Below are 25,715 nucleotides of genomic sequence, written 5' to 3'. Positions count from 1 at the left end.
GCAAAACCAATCTCTACCCTAAAGAGTTGAAAACCGAAAAACTGATAAGCATTTAACAGTCCAGATAGAAACACTTTTTTCTAAGAAAGAAAAATTGCATATTGATTTTCACATTGATGTTTTAATGCTCTCTATATTTGGTGAAGAATTAATTGCATCCGCCAAGGTGAAGGAAAAGTGTGTCAATCCATGAGAATTAAACACGATTTATTGCACTCTTTGGCCAAGAAATCTGATTGTGCCACACTCGTTCTACAGGTGTAAAATGAGAACCTTAGGGTGCCTGAAAGGGTGTTAGAGGCAGAAACCTTCACCACATTTAAAAAGCACTTGAATATGCACTTGAGGTGCTGTAACCTACAGGGCTATGGACCAAGAACTGAAAGGTGGGACTGAGCTGGATAGATCTTTTCCGGCTGACATGGCACAGACACGAATGGCCTCATTCTTTAAAGAAATCTTTCTATGTTGCTATGCTTCAATATGGCGAGAGCGTACACACGTTAATTTTGTGTCTTCAATATGCCTCAATATGTATTGGATCTCCTCTATGTAAGTGTCTGGAGTGAAGGCCTGAAGTATTAAAAAACCTAATTAAAATATTTAAATAGGCTCCTAATCTTGTTGTAGAACCCTTTTATGAAATTCAACTACCCAGTGTCTGACTTGTCTCGTGATCAACTTGTAATGATAACAGACTTGAAGGACCATTCAGCAGCACCGTCTAAAGGCTTCATCCATTACATATAGGCTAGTTGTGGGATTGTCATTTTAGATTGCTGGTTAAAGTCTGCATTCCACAACTGATTTCTGACTTCTGCTAGCACGTTTTTGCTGATGCTGGACAGTTTTTCAAAACAGTTTTACTGCAGTCATTGCTGGACTAGTAGGTATGCTTTTGGGACATGAGGACCAGGGGAAGGAGCCAAGAGGAGCAGGAGCAGCTGGGAGAAGTTTGAGGGTGAGGGCACTGTGCAGGAGGCCATACCTACAGCGGATTTTCAGTGAGCACTTCTCCTCCTTTAACTTTACTGAGGAGCAATGTGTCAGGTGCCTTCGTTTCATTGAGGTTATTGCCAAACTACATAGGCACATGTTACTGCCACAACTCAAACCAGGGCACGGACAGCACTGCCTGCAGCTATCAAGGTCATTATGGCCCTTAACTTTTATATCATGGGCTTTTTTCAGGCCGCAGCAGGTGACATCATCCAATTTTCAGTCCCCCACTGTATCTGGGAGGACACCGAGGCTCTCTATACCAATGAACAGAGCAAAGTCAGATGATAAAGCGCTCGGCTTTTCCTGCAATGCAGGCTTCCTCAGAGTACCATATGCTGCACCCGTATTGCCTTGCATATTTCCTAACACCAGCCTTTCATCTTTCTGAATAGGAGGCGATTCCACTCCCTCAACATCCAGTTTGTATGTGACCGCAGGGAGCACATCATACAGGTCTGTGCCTGGTTTCCTGGCAGCAGTCATGATTCATTCATTCCAGTTCTCTGTGCTGCCTTTATTCCAACCAGGACATCCAGGTTGTGGGCTACCTACTGGATGATGAGGGCTGTGCCCTTCAGTTATGGCTCATGACACCTGTTAGAAACGCAGACACAGCTGCAGAGCTGGTCTACCACGAGAGCCATGCCGCTACCAGAAATGTCATCAAGCAGACAGTCGACGAGCTTGAGCAACCCTTCCCTTGTCTGGATCATTCAGGAGGAACGTTGCAGTACAGCCTTGACTGTCAATTCAGACTCGTGATCATGCTGCATTCTCCATAACTTTGGGATGAGGGGTTAGCTCTTATTACCATGTGTGCAGCAAGAAATGCTTCAGGAGGAAGAGAAAGAGCAGAAAGAATAGAATCTTACAGCAAGAGGCCATTCGATCTGCCATGCTGTTTGAAAGAGCTATCCAATCCATTCCCTCAGTATTTTTCCAGAACCCTGTAAATTTTTCCTTTTTAAGTTTATATGTTGAAGAGGAGGAGAAAGAGCAGCAGCATCAATCACCAATGGCCCAAGCTACCAGAGTTCTTAGAAAGCAACACATCCAAAAGTATTTCGCATGAACCATCCCTCACATCCCCAATACATCTACTTCACGACAAATATTAACATAAACTCCAAATGCAAAGAAAAAGAAACTCGTACTAAAACACAGTTCCATCTGTGCCTGTATTTAACAGGAATAATTAAGAATCATTGTTGTGAAACCCCTTTGTGCCTGTCTTTTGTGCTTGTTTACCTATCCTCGTGTTCCTGCAAGGTGTAGCTCCAATAGCTACAGCTAGGAAGGTGGAAGGTTTCTGAGCTTCCATTGAAGACACTTCATCTGGCTGTTCCGGGCAACTTCAAGCAGCTCTCTGGGCCTTGGAGCACTGGCTGCAGACTGCATCATTTCTTAGTGTGGGCTGGGGTAATCTGGGGAAGATGGCTATGTGGCATTAACAAGGGCACTGGTGGAGTAGGTGTTGGAGATGAGAGAGGAGAACCAATGCTTCTCAATTAGAGCCAAGGCCATTCTCCACGCAACACTCTGTCATGCTAGGCCCCCACCTGCCAAGAATGAGGCACATGAATTTTGTCATGAACATTGATTTTAAACTGTTACTGCAGTGAAGAAAGGACTTGTTAAACAGATCAGCCATGCCTGGAAATACATTTGCATATTAACAGACAGTGTTTGGAAAGACAAAGCAGTCATTCCCTAACATATTCAACCCACAATGGACTTTTGATCACCAGACGTTGAAGGTGGGGGAGCTCGCATTCCAGGTTGACCGCTAAGATGGCCGAATACACAAACGGATATGGTCAAACCAGCTAGTCACATGTCTAACCTGCTGGGCAACCTGAGTTTAATGAATTTGTACAAACAGTTTGGGCAGAAAGCAGAATTCTCCTGGACTGAGAAGATCTCTCCTGGCTGGCTCGCCACAGCCTCTCCTGTCTGCCTGCTCCCATCTCTTTCACAGAAGCCTCTGAATCCATTGAAGACACGTGAACCCCAAGAGAAAAAAGTCTCCTACAGCAAACAAAGTTTAAGAAGAATACTGGGCCCCAACGAAAAGCAAGATCTACAATCAAGGACCCTACAGTGAGCTCTAAGAACCGTAACAAAAACTCTTCAGATACTGCCTCAAACTTTTCCACTTTATTTTTCTTCTGTTCTTTTCTGTCTCTATTTGCATGTGTGTATCGCGTATGCATCCGAGCGTGGGTGCCTCATGTAGCCGTAGGCATTAACCGAATTAGAGTTTAAGTTTAATAACATTCAGTTTTTCTTTTTCAAACCTAAGATCGCCTGTTTGCGCTGGTTTCTTTGCCTTATAACTGGAAAGTGGTGAACAGGGACTTACCAAGGGGAGCTACAATACGATGTGTTGAAAATTAAATCCTGTTACAGTAAGGCCAGGTGAAGGCCGAGAGGGACCCCCTGACACTTTTCTCACCTGGTCGGAACAGCTCCTACAGCTCTGTGTGAGAACAGAGTGCAAGAGTGATGTGACTGTCCAGAAGCCCTTGTCAACACTGGCTCCTAAAGCCAAGTTGGCAGCCGTGTGCATGGCATGGAAGCTGCCAGAGTCATCATGAGAAAATTCATCATGGTGGACCCCACTGCCCAGTTTGTGGAGCTGATCAGTCACTTTATCCTTGATTCAATGTTTTCCATGCACACTGGTGAGAGTTGATACAGAGTGCATGAGTATAAGGAAAAGGGAATGGAGTTAGGTGTGGTGGGCTGATTGTAGGAGCCAATGTAGACCAACGAGGACAGGGGTGATGGGTGAACAGAACTTGATGCGAGCTAGAGTATCAGCAGCAGAGTTTTGGATGAGCTCAAGTTTACAGAGGGTGGAAGATGGAAAGTTCAGCAGGAGAGTGCTGGAATAGTCAGGTCTACAGGGAAGAAAAGCATGGATGAGACTTTATCAGCAGAGGGTTTTTAGCAGCTTGAAGGTAGGGGTGGAGATGGGCAATGTTATGGAGATGGAAGTAAGTGGTATCGGTGATGAAGCAGATACACAATTGGAAGCTAATCTCAGAGACAAATACAACACCAAGGTTACGATTGGTCTGGTTCAGTCTCAGTTCCCAGGGAGAGGGTGGAATCGATGGGTAGGGAAATATGTTTGCAGTGGGGTCTTAGAAACATAGAAAATAGGAGCAGGATTAGGTCATTCAGCCCTTTGAGCCTGCTCCGTCATTCATTACGATCATGGCTGATAATCCAACTCAGTAGCCTGTTCTCGCTTTCGCCCCATACCTTTTGATCCCTTTAGACCCAAGAGCTATATCTAACTCCTTCTTGAAAACATACAATGTTTTGGCCTCAACTGCTTTCTGTGGTAGCCAATTCCACAGGTTCACCACTCTCTAGGTGAAGATATTTCTCCTCATCTCAGTCCTGATAGGTTTACCCCGTATTCTTAGACTATGACCCCTGGTTCTGGACTCCCCCACCATCGGGAACATCCTTCTTGTATCTACCGTGTCAAGTCCTGCTAGAATTTTACAGGTTTCATTGAGATCCCCCCTCACTCTCCTGAACTCCAGCGAATATAATCCTAACCGACTCAATCTCTCCTCATACGTCAGTCCCGCCATCCCAGGAATCAGTCTGGTAAACCTTCACTGCACTCCCTCTATAGCAAGAACATCCTTCCTCAGATAAGAAGACCAAAACTGCACACAATAGTCCAGGTGTGGCCTCACCAAGGCCCTGTATAATTGCAGCAAGACATCCCTGCTCCTGTACTCGAATCCTCTCACTATGAAGGCCAACATACCATTTGCCTTTTTTACTGCCTGTTGGACCTGCATGCTTATCTTCAGCGACTAATGTACGATAACACCCAGGTCTCGCTGCATATTCCCCTCTCTCCGTTTGTAGCCGTTCAGATAATAATCTGCCTTCCTGTTTTTGCTACTAAAGTAGATAACCTCACATTTATGCACATTATACTGCATCTGCCATACATTAGCCCACTCACTCTCTGAAGCCTCTCTGCATCCTCCTCACAACTCACTCTCCCACCCAGTTTTGTGTCATCTGCAAATTTGGAGATATTACATTTAGTTCCCTCATCTAAATCATTAATATATATTGTGAATAGCTGCGGTCCTAACACCAATCCCTGTCGTACTCCGCTAATCACTGCTTGTCATTCGGAAAAAGACCAATTTATCCCTACTCTTTCTTTCCTGTCTGCCAACCAATTTTCTATCCATCGCAATACACTACACCCAATTCCATGCACTTTAATTTTGCATGCTAATCTCTTATGTGGGACTTTGTTGAAAGGCTTCTGAAAGTCCAAATAAACCACATCCACTGGCTCCCCCTCATCAACTCTACTTGTTACATCCTCGAAGAATTCTAGTACATTTGTCAAGCATGATTTCCCTTTCGTAAATCCATGCTGACTCTGCCCAATTTTACCACTGTTCTCCAAGTGCTCTGCTATAAAATCTTTGATAATTCACTCTAGAATTTTCCCCACTATCAACGTCAAGCTGACTGGTCTATAATTCCCTGCTTTCTCTCTACCTCCCTTTTTGAATAGTGGGGTTACATTAGCTCCCCTCCAATCTGTAGAAACTGTTCCAGAGTCTATAGAATCTTGGAAGATGAACACCAATGCATCCAATATTTCTAGGGTTACTTCCTTAAGTACTCTAGGATGCATACCATCAGGCCCTGGGGATTTATCGGCCTTCAATCCCATCAATTTCCCCAACATCATTTCTCTACTAATTCTGATTTCCTTCAGTTCCTCTCTCTCACTAAGCCCTGTGTTCCCCAACATTTCTGGTATGATATTTGTGTCCTCCTTTGTGAAGATAGAACCAAAGTATGCATTTTGTTGGTCTGCCATTCCTTTGTTCCCCATAATAAATTCCTCTGTTTCTGACTGTAAGGGACCTACATTTGTCATCACCAATCTTTTTCTTTTCACATACCTATAGAAACCTTTAGTCAGTTTTTATGTTCCCTGCAAGATTGCTCTCATACTCTATTTTCCCCTTCTTAAGTAATCCCTTGGTCCTCCTTTGCTGAATGTTAAACTGCTCCCAATCCTCAGGTCTGTTGTTTTTCCTGGCAGATTTATATGCCTCTCCCTTGGATCTAATGCTATCTCTAATTTCCCTTGTAAGCCATGGTTTGGTTACCTTTCCCGTTTTACTTTTGCGCCAGACGGGGATAAACAATTGTTGCAGTTCCCTTTACTAAGATTCAGGACCCTAGTCTCAGAATCAGCTACGTCACTCTCCATCTTGATGAAGAATTCTATCATATGGTTGCTCATCCCCAAGAGGTCTCGCAGCACTAGATTGTCAATTATTCCTCTCTCATTACACAATACCCAGTCTAGGATGGCCTATTCTCTAGTTGGTTTCTCAACGTATTGGTCCAGAAAACCATCCCGTATATGCTCCAAGAATTCCTCCTCTACGGTATTGTGACTAATTTGATTTGCCCAATCTATGTGCAGATTGAAGTCACCCATAATTACAGAAGTTCCTTTATCGCATGCATCTCTAATTTCCTGTTTAATGCCATTCCCAAGATCACCACTACAGTTTGGGGGTCTATATACAACCCCCACTAATGTTTTTTGCCCTTTAGTGTTTCTCAGCTCTACCCATACAGATTCCACATCGTCAGAGCTAATATCTTTCCTCACTATTGCGTTAATTTCCTCTTTAACCAGCAATGCAACTCCACCGCCTTTTGCTTTTTGTCTGTCCTTCCTAAATACTGAATATCCCTAGATGTTCATTTCCCATCCCTGGTCACCTTGCAGCCATGTCTCCGAAATCCCGACTATATCATACCCATTTACATCTATTTGCATGATTAATTCATCCACTTTATTGCGAATGCTCTGCGCGTTAAGGCACAAAGCCTTAAGGCTTGTCTTTTTTAACATTACTTGTCCCCTTCCCACTATTTTTCACTGTGGCCCTGTTTGATTCTGGCCCTTGATTTCTCTGCCTATCACTTTTCTTATTCCCCTTACTGTCTTTTGTTCTTGTCTTTGATTCCCTCCTCCTCTGTCTCCTTGCAAAGGTTCCCATCCCCCTGCCATTTTAGTTTAAACCCTCCCCAGCCACTCTAGCAAATACTCCCCCTAGGATATCAGTCCCGGTCCTGCCCAGGTGTAACCCGTCCAGTTTGTACTGGTCCCACCTCCCCCCAATGTCCCAGGAATATAAAACCCTCCGCCTCACACCATCTCTTCAGCCACGTATTCATCCGATATATCTTGCTATTTCTACTCTGACTAGCACATGGCACTGGTAGTAATCCTGAGATCACTACCTTTGAGGTCCTGCTTTTCAACTTACTTCCTAGCTCCTTATATTCTACATTTAGGACCTCATCCTTTTATTTATCTATGTCATTTGTACCAATGTGTACCACAACCATTGGCTGTTCACCCTCCCCCTTCAGAATGTCCTGTAACCGCTTTGAGACATCATTGACCCTAGCACCAGGGAGGCAACATACCATCCTGGAGTCTCTTTTGCAGCCACAGAAATGCCTATCTATTCCCCTTATAATTGAATCCCCTATAACTATTGCATTCCCACACATTTTACTCTTCCCCTGTGCAGCAGAGTCTACTGTGGTGCAACGAATTGGGCTGTTGCTGCTTTTCCCTGAGAGGCCATTCTCCCCAACAGTATCCAAAGCAGTGTATCTGTTTTGCAACATCTGTCTGAAGACAACGGCTTTGGTCTTCCCAATATTTTGCTGGAGAAATTTCTGCTCATCGAATACTGGTGTTGAACAAGCAGTGTTACAAATTAGAGACAGTGGGGTGGTCAAGAAGGTGCTGGTGAGCTAGAACTGGGTGTCGCCAGCTTACATGCTTAAGCTGACGTGTTTTCAGATGATGTTGCCAAGAGACAGCAGGTAGATGAGAACTGGGAGGGTACCAAGGATAGATCCTTTGGAGACTCTAGAGGTAACGGTGTGGGAGCAGGAAGAGACGCTATTGCAGATGACTCTCTAGCTACCAATTGGATAGATACGAATAGAATCAGGTGAGAGCAGTTGCAGCCAGCTGGACGAAGGAGGGCAGGCGTTGGAGGAGGCGGATGTCGTCAACCAAGTCAAAGGCTGCAGACAGGTTGAGAAGGATGAGGAGGGAGAGTATACCTCTGTTACAGTCACATAGGATGTAATTTGTGACTTTGATAAGGGCCATTTCAGTACTGTGGCAGGCGCGGAAACCTGGTTGGAGGTGTTCAAACATGGGATTGTGGGAAAGTTGGGCATAGATTTGTAAGGCAACAACATATTCGAAGATTTTGGAGTGGAAAGAGTGGTTGAAAAGTGGGAGGATAGTGCTGGCTGCACTCCTCACTGGCGATAATCCCTAGGACCACATGAACAGGTGCATGCAGCATGTGCTCTGCCCTCTGCGAACCTGTTTTTGGGCACAATCAAATTACTAGGCCTTTATATCCAGGGCCAGTAAGTGTTAAATTTAGCTTCTTTGATCTTAAACCAACATTGTGCCTTGACCGCCATTCACAGTTCATTCTTTCACTAATCTCAACAACGCATTAGTAAACTTAGCAACAACCCTCTTTATACAACATTGAAGCTACCCGTGCCAATTGCTGTGTAATAAGTTAAAGCAAATGCTAATTTCGCCTGCACTATATTAATTGTTAGCTCAACATGTTACCAATAAACTTTGAGTCCTAAGTATGCATCAAATAAGGATTTTATTTCCAGAAGCTGAAGAATTCAGGGAATCACTGGAGTATAGTGGGGTATTCTGAGATACTTAAATGTGAGAGAATGGATATTAATTCAGCACCAACAGGTGAGGGCATGAGAACACAGACTGCTAAATTAGCTTGTGATTTTTGACACTTCTTTTTGCAGGAGTAGTTAACTTAAATTTTTTTTTATTCATTCATGGGAAGTGGGCGTTAAATACCAGGGTGTGGAGAGTGGGTGAACTTGTAAATATTGTAGAAACAGCATTTGAAAGTGTATTTGGGCCTTGAAATCACTACTTGTTTTATATGTGTTTTCTTACCATGAATATACGTTTAACAGTTTACAGTTAGTTTGTGCATACTCTTAATGGGCACGGACTTAAAATGACTACACTTTCAACCAAGTTATACATTTGGCAGGAGCATCTGCTTAACATGTATAGATGGGTAGATTGTAGAGTTAATCAGTTTTTTATATTACCAGCATATACCTGTGACAAATGTACAATTAATCATATGTAATTAACAGGAATGCATTTACGGATGAATATACATTTGACAGATAGGCACTCAAGATGCATGCACTTAATAAACACACTGAGAGTAGATACTTCAGTAGAATGGAGTACATAAACAGTTGACTGACAACTTTTTGGTATCCGACCTGTAACTCAAGAATAGAACTCAAGAACTCAAAAACTCAAATAAGCTTGATCCAGTAGTCATTACTGGGATGTGATTTCAGGATGACCAAGGTTAGGAAATAAATATTCCAGCATGCTTGACTTTTAGAAAATATAGACAAAATGGAAAAGGAGATGGGGTAGCCCTACTAATGAAGGATGATATAAAGAGAGTTAGGAGATAAAGACAGTAGGGAGAAATTGATTTAGCTCAGACAATCAGGATGTAGAATCAGTATGGGAGGAACTATGAAATAACAAAGAGCAGAAAATACTGATGGGAGTAGTTTAAAGGCTTCCTGACAGTAATCAGAGTGTTGGAGATCAGAGGAGCATGTAACACAGGTAATTGTAGAGGGCTTTTTAGACTGGGCAAAGCAAATTGGTACAAGTAGCTTGGAGGATGCTTTCATGGGATGCATTTGAGACAGTTTTATAGAACAATATGTTGAAGAACCATGTATGGAACAGATTTGTTTTAGATCTAGACTTGTGCAATGAGACTGGATTAATTAGCAATCTAATAGTAAAGGATCCTCTTGGGAAGAGTGATTATAATACAATAGAATTTCACATTAAGTTTGACAGTGATGTGGTTAAGTCCAAAATTAGGGTCTTAAATTGAAACAAAGCCAGTTATGGAGGTAAGAGGGGCAAGTTGGCTGAGGTAGATTGGGATAAAGCTGTGAGAACTATATGAAGTTTGAGGGTGTAACTAACAGAGTAGATAAGAGAGAACCACTGAATATAGTATATTTGGATTTTCAGAATGCATTCGATAAGGTATACAAGAGGTTGTTACATAAGATTAGGATTTATGGGATTTGGCTAATATATTAGCATAGATTGAGGATTGGTTAATGGACAGAAAACAGAGAGTAGAAATAAACGAGTAATTTTCGAAATGGCAGGCTGTAACTCGTGTAACCTGCTAGAGCCAGTATTTGGGCCTCAGCTATTTACCATCTATATATATATCAATGACTTAGATGAGGGAGACAAGTGTAACATATCCAAGTTTGCTGACAAAAAAGCCAGGTGAGAAAATAAACTGTGAGGAGGACACAGAGAGACTGCAAAGGGATATAGACCAGTTAACTAATTGGACAAGGAGGTGGCAGATGCAGCATACTGTGCGGAAGTGTGAAATTATCCACTTTGATAGGAAGAATGCAACACCTGAATATTTTTTTAAAAGGCGAGAGACTAGTAAATGTTGGTATTCAGAGAAAATTGGGTGCCCTCAACACGAATCTCAAAAACTTAACGTGCAGGTACAGCAAGCAATTATGAAAGCAAATGGTATGTTCACCTTTATTGCAAGGGGGCTAGAATATAAGAGTAAGAAAGTCTTCATGCAATTATATAGGGCTTTGGTGAGACCACACCTGGAGTACTGCATACAGTTTTGGTCTCCTTACCTAACAAAGGATAGACTTGCCCTACAGGACATGCAGTGAAGATTCACTGGATTGATGTCTGGAATGAGAGGGCTATCCTATGAGGAGAGATTGAGCAGAATGGGCCTTTATTCTCTGGAGTTTAGAAGAATGAGTGGCGATCTAATTGAAACATCTAAAATTCTTAGAGGGCTTGACAGGATGGATGCTGAGAGGCTTTTTCCCCTGATTGTAGAGCATAGTCTCAGGATAAGGGGACAACCATTTAGGACTGAGATAAGGAGGAATTTCTTCACTCAGAGGGTTCTCTACTCCATAGGGCTGTGGATGCTCAGTCGTTGAGTATATTCCAGATTGACATGGCGAGATTTTTGGCCTCTTCAAGAGATACAGGGACAAGGTGGAAAATTGGAATTGATGTAGAAGTTCAGGCATGACCTTATTGAATGGCGGAGCAGGATTGATGAGCCATGTGGCCTACTCCAGTGCCTATTTTTTTTAATGTTCTTAAAGAGGTATGAGATGACTAGTTTTTCACCAATCAACATCAGCACAGTGGGCCCTCAGCACTTGGACAAGAATATCCAATACGTAGCTGAGTCAAACAGACTCTAGAAAATTCAGGTTGCATCCTCTCATCTGTGGCTGTGTTGGGTTTTCTGATCTTAGGGTGCTGTTGGCCTCAGCATCACTGAGTTAGGGTGGGGAAAATTGGCCAGGATTCTCACTCTTATTCGTTATCCAGTGACTCCTGGTGGGAATACATGGGAATGGATATTGGTTTGAAAAAGGATCAGACTTAGTTGTGGTGCTCCCAATGCTGACACTAGAGTCAAGGCTCCCCCATAAATAATGGTCTTTGGATAACAGAGAGTGAATGGCACTGTTAGAAACGTGCTCTATAATGGAGTCAAGGAAAAAGCATTGATTCATCCAGTCAGTGGAAAACATATTAGAACATACCATTAGATTGTCTTGCTGCTACATCCTGTTACATGATGACTGTGGATTGCTTGAACGTTCAGCAAGCTTAAAAATAAAAGCTCCTTCAAACTGTTATGAGGTTATGGGTTGCTAGGACTTTAAATGAAAACATTGGCTAACATTATATGGGTGCCTGTGGCCAGTGCGCAGTGTTCTTCTGACAGTAAGTTGCAGCTGCTGTCTCTCTGATACTCAGCTGACAGCTTCAGCTGCCAGGTTTTGTATTGGCTTCCTTTGAGACTAGCTTCATCTGAAAATTATACTTTGAAAGACTCTAAGACTGGAAATGCTTCCAAAGTGTCTTTGCAATAGTTGTCTGTTCATTCAGATAAACAGTACATAAAAAAAACCCTTTTAACTCACCTTCACTGTATTTTGATTTCAAAAGCTCTTGCCTTTCTGAAAGGGGTTTGTCTTTTGCTGGAGTGCAGTTCCATGAGGTCCAGCTGCCCCTTTATACTGCATCCAAGGGGTCATTCTTCATATGCCTGCCTCGTGATGATGAATATCACAGGTTATTTGACTGTGGTGGGCATAATTGCTGAATCCAGTCATGTCCCATCCACTCACTACTTGTATATTTTTCTATCCTATTTCACTGGATAGTGATCAGATGTTTGAAATTTCCCTTTCCTGCCCAAGAGGTATTTTGGTTAATGATAGCTCCCCCATTTCCACCACCAGCTGCCTTCATACCATTTATAAAGAGTGGAATTTATCTGAAATGTTGGTGTATGCTCAGCATTGCACACATGATTTTTGCCTGCCTTTTAGGTTGAGGCAATTATGAAGATTTATAGATATGTCATGATGCACGTACTTACATCAGTTAAATTGCAAATATATTCATAATATCTCTCTTTCCATTGCCATGTGCAATACTCAACCTGTAGTTTGTCTTTCCATTAGCAGGAAAGGAAGATGTGGGTCAGTTACTTTTCTCCAGCCCCTATCCTGTGACTGATCAACGGGGGTACATAATTCAAGCAGAGCATGTCAGCTGTGTCAGCTTTTCTTTCACCCTTCGGTGGAGTATCTTACTTTTGCATCGCTCAACCTCATCATTTAACAATTGCCTCAATGTGAAATAAATGTATTCAAATGACCTGGATGAGGGTGTAGAAGGGTGGGTTAGTAAATTTGCGGATGACACGAAGGTCGGTGGAGTTGTGGATAGTGCCGAAGGATGTTGTAGGTTACAGAGGGACATAGATAGGCTGCAGAGCTGGGCTGAGAGATGGCAAATGGAGTTTAATGCAGAAAAGTGTGAGGTGATTCACTTTGGAAGGAGTAACAGGAATGCAGAGTACTGGGCTAATGGGAAGATTCTTGGTAGTGTAGATGAGCAGAGAGATCTTGGTGTCCAGGTACATAAATCCCTGAAAGTTGCCACCCAGGTTAATAGGGCTGTTAAGAAGGCATATGGTGTGTTAGCTTTTATTAGTAAGGGGATCGAGTTTCGGAGCCACGAGGTCATGCTGCAGCTGTACAAAACTCTGGTGCGGCCGCACCTGGAGTATTGCGTGCAGTTCTGGTCACCGCATTATAGGAAGGATGTGGAAGCTTTGGAAAGGGTGCAGAGGAGATTTACTAGGATGTTGCCTGGTATGGAGGGAAGGTCTTACGAGGAAAGGCTGAGGGACTTGAGGTTGTTTTCGTTAGAGAGAAGGAGGAGGAGAGGTGACTTAATAGAGACATATAAGATAATCAGAGGGTTAGATAGGGTGAATAGTGAGAGTCTTTTTCCTCCTTTGGTGATGGCAAACACGAGGGGACATAGCTTTAAGTTGAGGGGTGATAGATATAGGACAGATGTCAGAGGTAGTTTCTTTACTCAGAGAGTAGTAGGGGCGTGGAACGCCCTGCCTGCAACAGTAGTAGACTCGCCAACTTTAAGGGCATTTAGGTGGTCATTGGATAGACATATGGATGAAAATGGAATAGTGTAGGTCAGATGGTTTCACAGGTCGGCGCAACATCGAGGGCCGAAGGGCCTGTACTGCGCTGTAATGTTCTATAAATACAGTTTCTCACAGAATGAGACCACTTAGTCCATCATGAATGCACTGGCTCTCCGAAAGAGCAGTTTACCTAGTGCCACTCCCCCGGCGATCTCCCTGCAGCCCTGCACATTATTCCTTTTCAGATAACAATTCAATTCCCTCTTGAATGCCTCGATTGAACCTGCCTCCACCACAGTCTCAAGTAGTGCATTCCAGATCGAAAACACTTGCTACCTGAAAAAGTTTTTCCTTATATCGCTGTTGCTTCTTTTGCCAATTACCTTAAATATATGCCCTCTTGTTGTCAATCCCTCCACCAACAGGAATAGTTTTTCCCTAACTTGTCTGTCCAGATCCTTCATGATTTTGAATGCCTCTATTAAATCTCCTCTCAACCTTCTCTTCTCCGAAGAAAACAGTCCCACCTTCTCCAACCTATCCATGTAATTGAAGTTCCTCATCCCTGGAACTATTCTTGTGAACACTTTTATGCACTCTCTCCAATGCCTTCACATCTTTCCTAAATTGCAGTGCCCAGAACTGGACACAATACTCCAGCTGAGGCTGAACTAGTGTTCTATACAAGTTTAACATAATTTCCTTGCTTTTGTATTCTATGCCTCGATTAGTAAAGCCCAGGATACTGTATGCTCTATAACCACTCTCTCAACCTATCCTGCCACCTTCAATGATTTACATACATATACGTCCAGGACCCTCTGCTCCTGCACCCCCTTTAGAATTCCACCCTTCATTTTATATTGTTTCTCCACATTCTTCCTACCAAAATGAATCACTTCTCTGTATTAAATTTCATCTGCCAGTTGTCCACCCATTCCACCAACTTGTCTATGTCCTTTTGAAGTTCTACACTATCCTCCTCACAATTTACAATGCTTCCAAGTTTTGTATCCACAAATTTTGAAATTGTGCCCAGTATATGAAGGTAATCTAAATCCTATGATACAACAATCACTGTCCCCTAAATGTTCCCCTATTGACACTTGACCCACCTCATTCCCAAGAACCAGATCTAGCAATGACTCCTTTCTCTTTGGACTGGAAACATACTGCTGTAGAAAACTGTCCTGAACACACACTAAGAACTCTTGCCCCCTCTGCCCTTTATACTACTACTATCCAAACTTATATTCAGATAATTAAAGTCCCCCATTGTAACTACTCTATCATTCTTGCACCTCTCTGTAATTTCCTTGCAAACTTGTTCCTCTACGCCTTTCCCGTTGGTTAGTGGCCTATATACTACAATAAATTGCACCTTTTTTGTTCCTCGGCTCCAGCCAAATAGATTCTGTCCTTGACCCTTATGGGATATCCTCTCTCCCCAGCACAGCAGTGTTTTTCTTAATCAAAATTGCCACACTTCCCCCTTTCCTTCATTTCCTATCTTTTTCTGAACACCTTGTATCCAGGAATATTTTGTACCCACTCTTGCCCTTCTTTGAGTCAGGTCTCCTTTATCGCCGCAACATCATACTTCCATGTGGCTGTCTGCAGCTGTTCACAAAGCCTTTGAGCATAGATAAAGATACTCTGCAAAGTGTTTTTTAACAAAATATCCTTGTCTAGGGATATACTCCAGCTGTGAAATACCAATTCAAATTCCAATTTGAAGACATTCCACCAATAATGAATATGCATTTACTTTTCAGTAAACTTTACAAACATGTTGAAAGGTGCTAAGTGGGAAATCACACTATTGGAGATTCCGGTTGCCATTAATCACTCACAAGTAGTATAAATACTCCCTGTATTGCCAGAAGGTTTCATTCCTTGGCTCATAATCCACAGATGACAGCGAGATGGAAAATTAAGCTTCTCAGCATAGTATGTTTGATCCCATTTGTTCTTTGAATGTGGATGACACTGGCAAAGCAGCATTTGTTGCTTATCCCTAGTTATGCTCAGGGCATTAAGAGTCAACTACATAATGCTGGTCACTTGTAGGCCAGACCAGGTAGGGGTGACAGGGTCACTTCCCTGAAGGACATTAGTGAACCAATTGGGCATTTACAACAATTTATTTATTTATTTTATTTTTATTTAGAGATACAGCACTGAAACAGGCCCTTCGGCCCACCGAGTCTGTGCCGACCATCAACCACCCATTTATACTAATCCTACACTAATTCCATATTCCTACCACATCCCCACCTGTCCCTATATTTCCCTACCACCTACCTATACTAGGGGCAATTTATAATGGCCAATTTACCTATCAACCTGCAAGTCTTTGGCATGTGGGAGGAAACCGGAGCACCCGGAGGAAACCCACGCAGACACAGGCAGTACCCAGAATTGAACCCCGGTCGCTGGAGCTGTGAGGCTGTGGTGCTAACCACTGCGCCACTGTGCCGCCAATCTGGCAGCTTTTGTGGTCATCATCTGGTGCAAGCCAACAATTATCTAGATTTATTAAATCCAATTTTACAATTTGCTATGGAGAGATTTGTGCTCACAACCCAAAGGTTGTTAGTCGAATACTATGCTGCTCACTACCATACTCCCAGCAATGTTGGATTTCTGCAGTGAGCTCAGGGAGCATTCTGAAATTGGTACTACCTGAAAATATGTTCTTCCTTCACATGTTGAAATCACAGCAGCAAACATGAATGTTATAGTTGGCCTATTTTAGGTGACTGCAGGTATGTCTGGTTTCATCCTGGTAACTGCACCTTCGCAGTTCTTGGGTGATTCATGCTTATTTTAGGTGAGTATGGCCCAGTATCTAGTTCCCTTGAACAGGGAAGCAGCGAAACAGATGAACAACAGCTTTTATCAACAGTGGGCTTTCGAATTTCCCCGGGGAAATAATTCTTGTGGCTCTCTGAACTCCTGCCTGTTGTAAGAACAACTTTTGAAATTGGAAAAACTATAGTTTATCTCCTTTTTACTGCTGCCCTGTCTAAATGTCATGAATAGATTGAGATATTGTGGTGCACCGAATAAAATTGCTTCAGCTCTGCTCAATGTGATGATGGAGAGTCTTCTCCTCCTCACCATCTTTCAGATTTCTAGTAACAAATAACAAGAGAAGAGCAAATAGAACTAGTGATTCTCTGAACATCATAAGGAAGGAGGCCTTGGCCTCATTCTTCCACAGAGACCTAAGGTCCCACCACCATCACGGTACCTAACTTCCTTTTGAATGTTTCCAGATTATTAGTTCAACTGGCCAAACTGAAAGGTGTTAATAAATCTTTGAAGAAGTGCCTCATGACATCTGACTTGAACTTGCCTTTTCGAACTGCCACATTGTCCTGCAGTTGTGACTGTCTTAACATAATGTTCTAGATTTACCTTTTCTATACCCGTTAGTATTCTGGTCTGTCACTCTAGAATTGGCCTTTATAGCTACTCCAGGCGCTGCTTCACAAACCACTGACCATTTCTAGGCGCTTACCCATTGTCTCTCAAGGCAAGGAGGGCAAAGAAGAAGTAGTATTCTGGTCCTGACCTTTCTTTCCTTTTCTTGTAGCTCAGTCTGCTGGCTTGCGCCTTAGTTTTCATAACTGATCACAGTACTCCAGCTGGGATCTTATTAATGCACAATATATCTTCAGGATGACAGTCTCAGTCTTGTACTCTGTTGATTGTGTTCTGGGACAGCACAAGCAAATGACTAAAACAGTGTCATTAACCTTTTGTTGAGAGCCACAATCTTAAGCAGTTGCCTGCCTCAAGGCTACTTCAGAGTGACTCCATAACTTGGAATGATGGGATGTAGGTCTACACCTAGTATTTTATACATGGTGAACTTCTGGTTTCAATGGGAAGTTTCTGAGTACAGACCAGACACTTTACTGCAGTAGAGAGAGTGAAAACTATAGTTTTAATGGAGCCCTTAAACTGGCTTGGCCTGCCTTGCAATGTTTTGCTTACATTACTCTTGCTTTGTGAAGGGCAAGAAGTGAATAGCCACTTCTTGTGTCAACCTGCCACTGCTAGGAAAAGTCAATTATCGACGCCCCAAAATGGTTTGGGGCAAGTGGCAGGTTTGGCAAGGGGCATAGATGAATATTAGGTGCTCACAAGTGGCTCTTGAGCTGCACTATGGTATCACTGAGGTAAATTACAGAGTTACCAAAGCAAAGAGAAAGTAATGCAATTAGAACCATCTGAGCACGGGGAGCAATGTTTAAAATATTGAAAATATGCTGAGTCATTTAGGAATTCTCAGTTGTCCACTCTCCAGTGTGTACTTAGGTTCAAACTACGACATTCCAATTTCACTGCTGGGAGCGATATATTTAGATCAAAGTTCAAAGTGGAATGTTCAGCATACCCTGCAGTAGGGGGACCAAAATGTAATTTAGTACTAGATTATTGCACTTATTCAGTAGAGGTGAACACAGTGGTTTCTCACCAATAGAAACTGAGAATGGACAAATTTATTTACAAAGACTCACTAGTCAGAAAACTTCTTCATTTCACATCCACTTCACCCACTTTGAGATACAGAAAGCTTAATTAGGACTCCTTTTAACTATGATACATTAACAATTCACTTTAACTTTTGAAGTGTGCTTAAAACAGCCAAGATAATTGCTGCTGAATATTTTCCTCTCAGAACCACAGTACAATGAAAATAACTTGTTTCTAAGTTGCTATTCCTAGACCAGTAGAAGCTAAAGGGACACTCCCTTCTAGAGAAAGTGTTCAAATAATCTTTGGAATTGGGAAGAACCAGAAGAACAATGTGTCATTTTGACCCACAGATTTCACTTCTAAGTAAATTAACGACCCGGTTTCATGGGTTGGGAATTTCCTCAGAGCTTCTGGGTTTCCGTCACATTTCCAGCCAAGTTACAGCAGTGGAGTGGGAGCAGCTTTGAAGAAATTCCCGGACAAAAGGCCTGGAATTTCCTCAAAACTTTTCCGAAACTACAGCTTAACTGCGCATAATTCTGATTTACGTCGTAAATATTAAAGGGAATTTGGGCCTAACTGAACTATGTCAGTTCTTATACAAAAACAAGAAATGCTGGATTCACTCAGCAGGTCTGGCAGCATCTGTGGAAAGAGAAGCAGAGTTAACGTTTCGGGTCAGTGACCCTTCTTCGGAACAAGACCCTTCCGAAGAAGGGTCACTGACCCGAAACGTTAACTCTGCTTCTCTTTCCACAGATGCTGCCAGACCTGCTGAGTGAATCCAGCATTTCTTGTTTTTGTTTCAGATTTCCAGCATCCGCAGTATTTTGCTTTTATTATGTCAGTTCTTATGTTCTGCCAGAGTTTCCATGACCTTTGCCAAAACCTTCTGCTGCTCTTGACATAACCCCCCAGCCCGATGCAAAGGTACAGTTCACGCAAATTCCATGAATTTATGCCATTTCTGAACAAGTTGCAAAGTTACAAATAAAATTTTAAATGCAACCTGACCCAAAGTCATAAGGCGATTTAAAAAGCTATATATTTTTCCCTCACTGAGACCCAAAATGTATTTCCTGTATCTTTTTGCATCTTCATGGCATCAGAATGGCTTGCACTAAAAATTGCAAAGCTTCCATAATTGCATTTTCTTAAACATACTCTGCCTAATGTGCATAAATGATGGTTTGATGGTTTCAGACATTCTTTTTCATGCATGGAAGGACTTAGAGAAGGAATGTGGCATAATTATTGCGCTTTCCCTGGGCTCTGATTGTTTACTACAATTTTCCTTCATTTGTATCTTCTGAGGCCTAATTTTCATTGTGTGGTGGGGGTGGGAGTGGAAGTGGGTGGGTCCACTTTGCACTGCAGAGTGGCATGCTGACTCCCTGACGCGGTACTGACACGCAGAAAGTTTGATACCAGTGTCAGGATGTGGGACTGTGTAACCTGTCCATAAAGGGTGGATGAACACTTGATAATGCTAACGAGCTGGTTAACGGTTCATTGAAGTCCAGTTTGCTATTTTGGAAAAGAGACATGGGAACCACGAAGGTTCTCCAACATGTCCATCAGGAGGAGGCAACAAAACAGCAGGGAGCCAGATGTGGCCGCAAGTGATAATTATAAGGCAACATAAGAGGGGGAAGGCTCAGAGAGGTGCACGTGCGTTGGCACACGTTGCCCTTGAGTGTGTAGAGCTCCCTGAGCATTTGGGCTAAGAACGCTGAGACAATTAGGGGAGGGGGATCATGGGGACAAAAGAGGGGCGGTCCGGGAAGCCTTGACAATCGAGCTGACGGCAAGCAAGATCAGAGCTGGCAATGGGAATGAGTTACTCCAAGATAGGGACAGTGAGCATCTACAGTAGCAGATGCAGACCCTTGGGCATGAGGAGAGCAGAGGAAACAATCAAGGGGCAGGAAGGCAACAAAGGAAATCCCCTCAGCACAGGCTGTACCACTGAAGAATAGCTACCTTGATATGTCAGAATATTAGAGCCACTGGAGGCTTCACCTATCCAGGCAGATGATTTCTGATCTGTATACCCTCGTAGAGGATCACCTTAGACCTTGCATGCTTCCTGGGCTTGCCCTGCCAACAGCTGTCAAAATCACAGTGGACTTGAACTTCTTTGCCTCCGGCTCATTTCAAGGATCAACAGCCAACCTTAGTAGCATTTCTCAGATGGCAGCACCTCATTGCATAAGGCAAGTCAGGGATGTCCTGTTCGAAAGGGAGGGGAAACATAGAGTTTCGAATGGATAGGGCAACACAGGCACAGAGGGCAGTGGGTTTTGTCTCCATCGCTGGATCCCTCAGGTACAGGAAGTCATCGATTGCACCCATGTGGCTATCAAGGCACTGAGTGAGCAGCTAGTGAAATTCATCAATAGGAAGGGCTTTCACTTCCTAAATATTCAACTGGTCTGTGACCACAACAAGCACTTTATACAAGTGTGTGCATGCTATCCTGGCAGCTGCCATGATGCCTTCATCCTACGACAATTGCAGGTGCCACAGTTCTTCATGGCACCTGTGAATATCTGTGGATGGCTGCTAGAAGATCAGGGATATCGATTGAACAGAGGCTTTTGATGTCTTTGTATAACCCTGCAACAGAGACACTGAGGCACTACAACTAAAGTCATCCAGTCACACGGACCAGCATTGAGCAGGCCATTGGAATTTTGAAGATGCAGTTTTGGTGCCGTGACTGGTCAGGTGGAGCCCTCCAGTACACCCGCTTAAGGGTGTCGCACATTGTGGTGGTCTGCTGTGCTCTCCGTAACATGGCCCTCCAGCGACGTGTGGGCCATGAACAGGGAGAAGCACTGGAATGGCTTGAAGTTCCTCAGAGGAGGAGGAGGACAATGCTGTGCCAAGTCGTGTCCATGCTTTGCAGGGAGGTCGATGGGGCTGCCACAAGAATCAAGGCATTCATTGGGATGGCTTGGATGTGATCCACTTTGATCCAGCCACATTTCACCTTAGCTACACTCATCCTGTAGGACAGTTGCCTCTGTGAGTCACCTTCCCTTAAATGAGGGAACACATCCATAATGCACACAACTCTGAATAATTCCATTGTTACCAACCTTGGATGGAACACAAATCTCCAGTGGCCACACTCTACCCCAACACAGAGCTTGGCCTCACTCCCCATCTTCTTCCCTCTTTTGCTTTATGCCTTCAAAGAATGCACACACACAAGTTTGGGAGCAACCAACAACATCTTCATTGTATTGACTCATTCACCCTTAACATAAAGACAGAACTGTCACCCAAGTGAACCACAAAGTGCAATTAACAACATGTGGCCTACGCTCATGGTGGCCCCTGAACTGGGGTGCTCCCACTGTGGCTGGAGATGAACTGAGGCAGCCTGCTCATCTGTTTCCATATGACGTTGAGATGCCTGTTGTTGTCCTCATTGTGGAGGTGCCATTGGGGGCACTTCCACAGGTTGCTGCACTGCTATCAATGCAGGGACAGTTCTGTCACAGGGCCTTGCTATGCAGATGGTTCTTACTCACCCCGAGCGGTGGCTCCCTCATCATTGTCAGCGACTGCCTCAGCCCTCTCATGGCGTGCGTGATTGTTAGAGAGAGCCACCAGTTGGGGTGCAACAGGCATCCACTCCATGCATCTTTGCGTCATTAACACCCCTGACTGGTCAATGCTACAGAATGTGTCATACATTCTGTGCATGTCATTGTGCTACTCCTGCATCCACTCAGAGTGATACTGCATATGGCTCTGCATGAGATTGGCCGCTCTCTCAATGGGGGAGCTCATGCGCTCAAAGCCCTGAGACATAGTGAAGCACATTTGGTGAATGGGCTGTGCCATTCTGTGCCCATGACTCTGCACCACCTTAGGGAACTCCAGCATATGGGCACATGTCACATGCTGCTGGTCCAGGAATACCCGCCTTGTGTGTGACTCCCTAGGGTCTGCATCTCCGCCCAGCTGAGCATGGCTGTGTCTGTCCTCTGAGGGAGACTGCCCACAACTGTCTCTGCCTCCCTCACCTCCTTCTGCTCACTCGTACAGTGTACTTCACCCTGTGCCACCTGTTCTAAGCTGGATTGAAAACCCACCGAGTTTAGTCTACCTGCACTGTCAAAGGATGCACTTGAATGATGTGATGGTGCAGGCTGTGATGCTTCATCCTCCACGGATGATGTTCCTCCGGCAACCGCAGGCTCTACCTCCACAGCTAGCCCTGTGGGTGACATAAGAAAGGGGACATGAGAACTCGCCTCCATCAGCAGATGTTTCTGCAGAGCTGAATCGTGACATTACAGTTGATGCATTGTCATGGCATTGACTGGGGTGGAGTGCGCTCCATCCATTTCATATGGATATTTTGAGATTATTTCACCTTATCTTTGATGGATTCCCATCTCTCCATCGCCCATTCATTGATGCAATGCTACACTCACCAAATCAAGGACCACCTCCGACATGGATGTTAATATAGCAAGCTGGGGCATTCCACTACCTGAATGAGCCGTCTCTCTCGCATTGTGCACTGTTTTCTCCTGCAAGGTCGAGAGAAAGAGAGAGTTATGATAACACTGCCCAACCTCACTACTTGCAGTGGAACAATCACGTTGATTTGACAGTCTTCAGTGTCATCTCCTCCACAATAGCATTAGGTTTCTGAGCTTTTCTGAGAGATCAGTGATGCTCCTGGCCACACATTTCTCCTATGTTCAGGAGCACTATGGCCCCCTTCAGGCTTCACAGCTTGTGTGTATGCTGCTGACTACAGGTCTGGAGTCGTATCATGTGGGTGTCATGTTGCACTCACCTTGCCAGACCTAAGAAGATCATTGAAATGCTTGTGACATTGAACCCATGTCCTCCTCACAACGCTGTGGCTACTCACAGTGTGAGCCATGTCTCATTTGTTTGGCGACGTGTCTTCTCCTGCCACTCTCAGCAAAAAGAATATGTTGCTATGGCCTCCAAAAGCACCTCTAGGGAGGCATCAGAAAAATGTAGGGCAGCCCTGGCACAGGTGCCTGACCCACTGATCTGCTCTCTCCTCCACCTGTGGATGTAACAGCCAACACCATGATGGTTGTTGTTTTCCCTTTAAATGGGGTCTGCTCTGTGTAAGTCCCACCTCCTCCACGTGGACGGTGATCTCGATTTTATTTATTTTTAAAAATTTTTATTTCGAGATACAGCACTGAAACAGACCCTTCGGCCCACCGAGTCTGTGCCGACCATCAACCACCCATTTATACTAATCCTACACTAATTCCATATTCCTACCACATCTGCACCTGTCCCTATATTTCCCTACCACCTACCTACACTAGGGGCAATTTATAATGGCCAATTTACCTATCAACCTGCAAGTCTTTGGCCATGTGGGAGGAAACTGGAGCACCCGGAGAAAACCCACGCAGACACAGGGAGAACTTGCAAACTCCACACAGGCAGTACCCAGAATTGAACCCGGGTCGCAGGAGCTGTGAGGCTGCGGTGCTAACCACTGCGCCACTGTGCCGCCCGATCTTGGATCTTCTAAAATTGCGGCTATTTCTGATGTGGTACGGGGTTGAGACACAAGTTCTCCTGACGCTGGGGTCCTGTTACCGGAACGAAAATTCAGCCCCTAAGTATTTGTGAATGAAGTTCTCAGGCAATCTAAGTATAACTTGCCTATAGAAACATCATCTGGAATGCAAAACAAATCTTATCAGCCCAACTGTTCATTATCTGCTAAAGGACAAGTCCCATTCCCTGTTCCCAAGGTTCTACATAGGCAACATTTCAAACCCTCACTCGCAGGCTATTTTTAAAATCCCACTTGGCACTTAGTAACTACTCTTTTGCTTGCAAATGATAGACACACAAAACTGCTGGGAGATCAGACCTCCCATAATGCTCCCTAAGGTACATCTTCTAGCTTTCTCGAAACATGAATTTTGGCTTCCTCCAATATTAATATGACACAACAGACAGGATCTTTACTTTTAAAACTATTGTGCTACAGGTACAATCCTGGCAAAATAGCAGATTACCAATGGCCTGAGTTTTCTAGAGATGGCAGAAGTCCTGTTGCTGGGACCAAAAGCATGAGGCAACCCTGCTTCGGCGGGCGGCAGGACCCGGGGTGGTATATTGCCAGCAACAACCAATTAAGGATAGCAGCCCACCCCCAAGAGCTGCCAGCCCAATCCGAGGGCTAGCAGCTCAGAGGCCTCAGCAGTGCCACCGCTAGAGTGGGCCATTGCTGAGGTTGCAGCTGCAAGGAGAGAGTGTCTCAATGGCCAGGCACTCTGGGAGACAGGTAAGTTGGGTTGGGGGTGGCCGGGGCCTGACAGCAATGGCAGTGCCGTTGCCGTAAGGGTTTCTATTGCCACCAGGGGTCCCACCATGGGCCATGGAGTGATCCTAAAGGAGGTTCCCCCCTGCCCCGTAGCCCGCTGGGAGGCCCCCACATGGGGGCGGGCCCTCCCAACTTAGGCAAAATGCCCATGGAGGCAGGAAGTGGCCCTTAATTGGCCACTTAAGTGGCTCAATTGGCATCCCAGAGGGTGTCCAAGCTGCCAGCTTTCCTGCTGCTGACAAAATGGCATGGCAACGGCAAGACATCGGGCACCCCCGACATCTTCCTGCACCATTTTGACAGCCTTCCTGCCTACCAGCCCATCCCCAAAGGGTTGGAAAATTCCAGCCAATGTGTCTGTTTGTTCATGGCAGCAACCCCTTGTTAAATTCCCAAGTAATGAAAGCTGTAACTCAATGCCACAAAGTACTCCACTGGGTCATGCACTGAATATGAGCTTTAGCAACAGAAGACTGTTGATCTCTCTTGTATTAAAATTGCATCATATTTTTGTAATGTATCATTGTACCCACATACTTTAGCTCCAACTCAGAAACACATGTTGCCTTGTTTACTCAATTGACTTGATTGTACAGTCTGATGTTGTCACATAATTACCAATAATTATCTGTGCCTGATTGCACATAATATTTATTCAAACACACAGTTGATTAAGAAAGGGATAGGCTGCAAAGAAGTCCTGTAAAATTGCCAAGTATGCTGCTTAATCCTGTGTGATTAACTGCTATTTACAGGGGTGATGCAGTCATGCAGGATTACATTGCATGATTCAAGAATGCAGATATTCCCCACTCCCATTTTTGGGTTGTATTATCTTCCTCCTTTTAGCTCCTGCCTTACCATATGCCCTTTCCTCTGAGATGATATGTATTCACATCAGAATGTCACTCTAATCAAAGACAACAAGACATACTATTGATGTCTGCCAACCATTTTATCCTTTCTCTCTGAAAGTTACAAATTTCTACTCTCTACCTCCTCCTGGTGACCCAGTTGAGATAAGGACTTATGAATCTTGAACAGGAATCTCTGTCTACCATTCCTTAGTACAGTTCTCAGCAAGGATGATGTAAAGACCACATGATGAAGCTGATTTTCAGTGACAAGAGCAATAATAAAATCTTCCT

The 25,715-nt window shown here is 44.0% G+C and overlaps 1 protein-coding gene across 3 annotated transcripts in view; it reads left to right on the top strand.

Moving 5' to 3' along the window:
- The window catches only part of LOC137376333 (filamin-A-interacting protein 1-like), a 412,771-nt gene that overhangs the window by 7,685 nt on the left and 379,371 nt on the right, over nt 1-25,715 (top strand). For 2 of the 3 annotated variants that reach the window (XM_068044659.1, XM_068044657.1), the window contains exon 1: nt 8,766-8,851. The exons of the other annotated variant lie outside the window; for it this stretch is intronic. The gene's annotated coding sequence lies outside the window, so the exon portion shown is untranslated. Of the gene's footprint in view, nt 1-8,765; nt 8,852-25,715 lie in introns of those variants that run through there. 3 annotated transcript variants of the gene reach the window in all.

The sequence above is a fragment of the Heterodontus francisci genome, chromosome 13 (assembly GCF_036365525.1).
Source record: "Heterodontus francisci isolate sHetFra1 chromosome 13, sHetFra1.hap1, whole genome shotgun sequence".
Lineage (NCBI taxonomy): Eukaryota > Metazoa > Chordata > Chondrichthyes > Heterodontiformes > Heterodontidae > Heterodontus > Heterodontus francisci.
The sequence above is the reverse complement of the archived record's forward strand: the minus strand, read 5'-3'. Positions and strand labels throughout refer to the sequence as shown.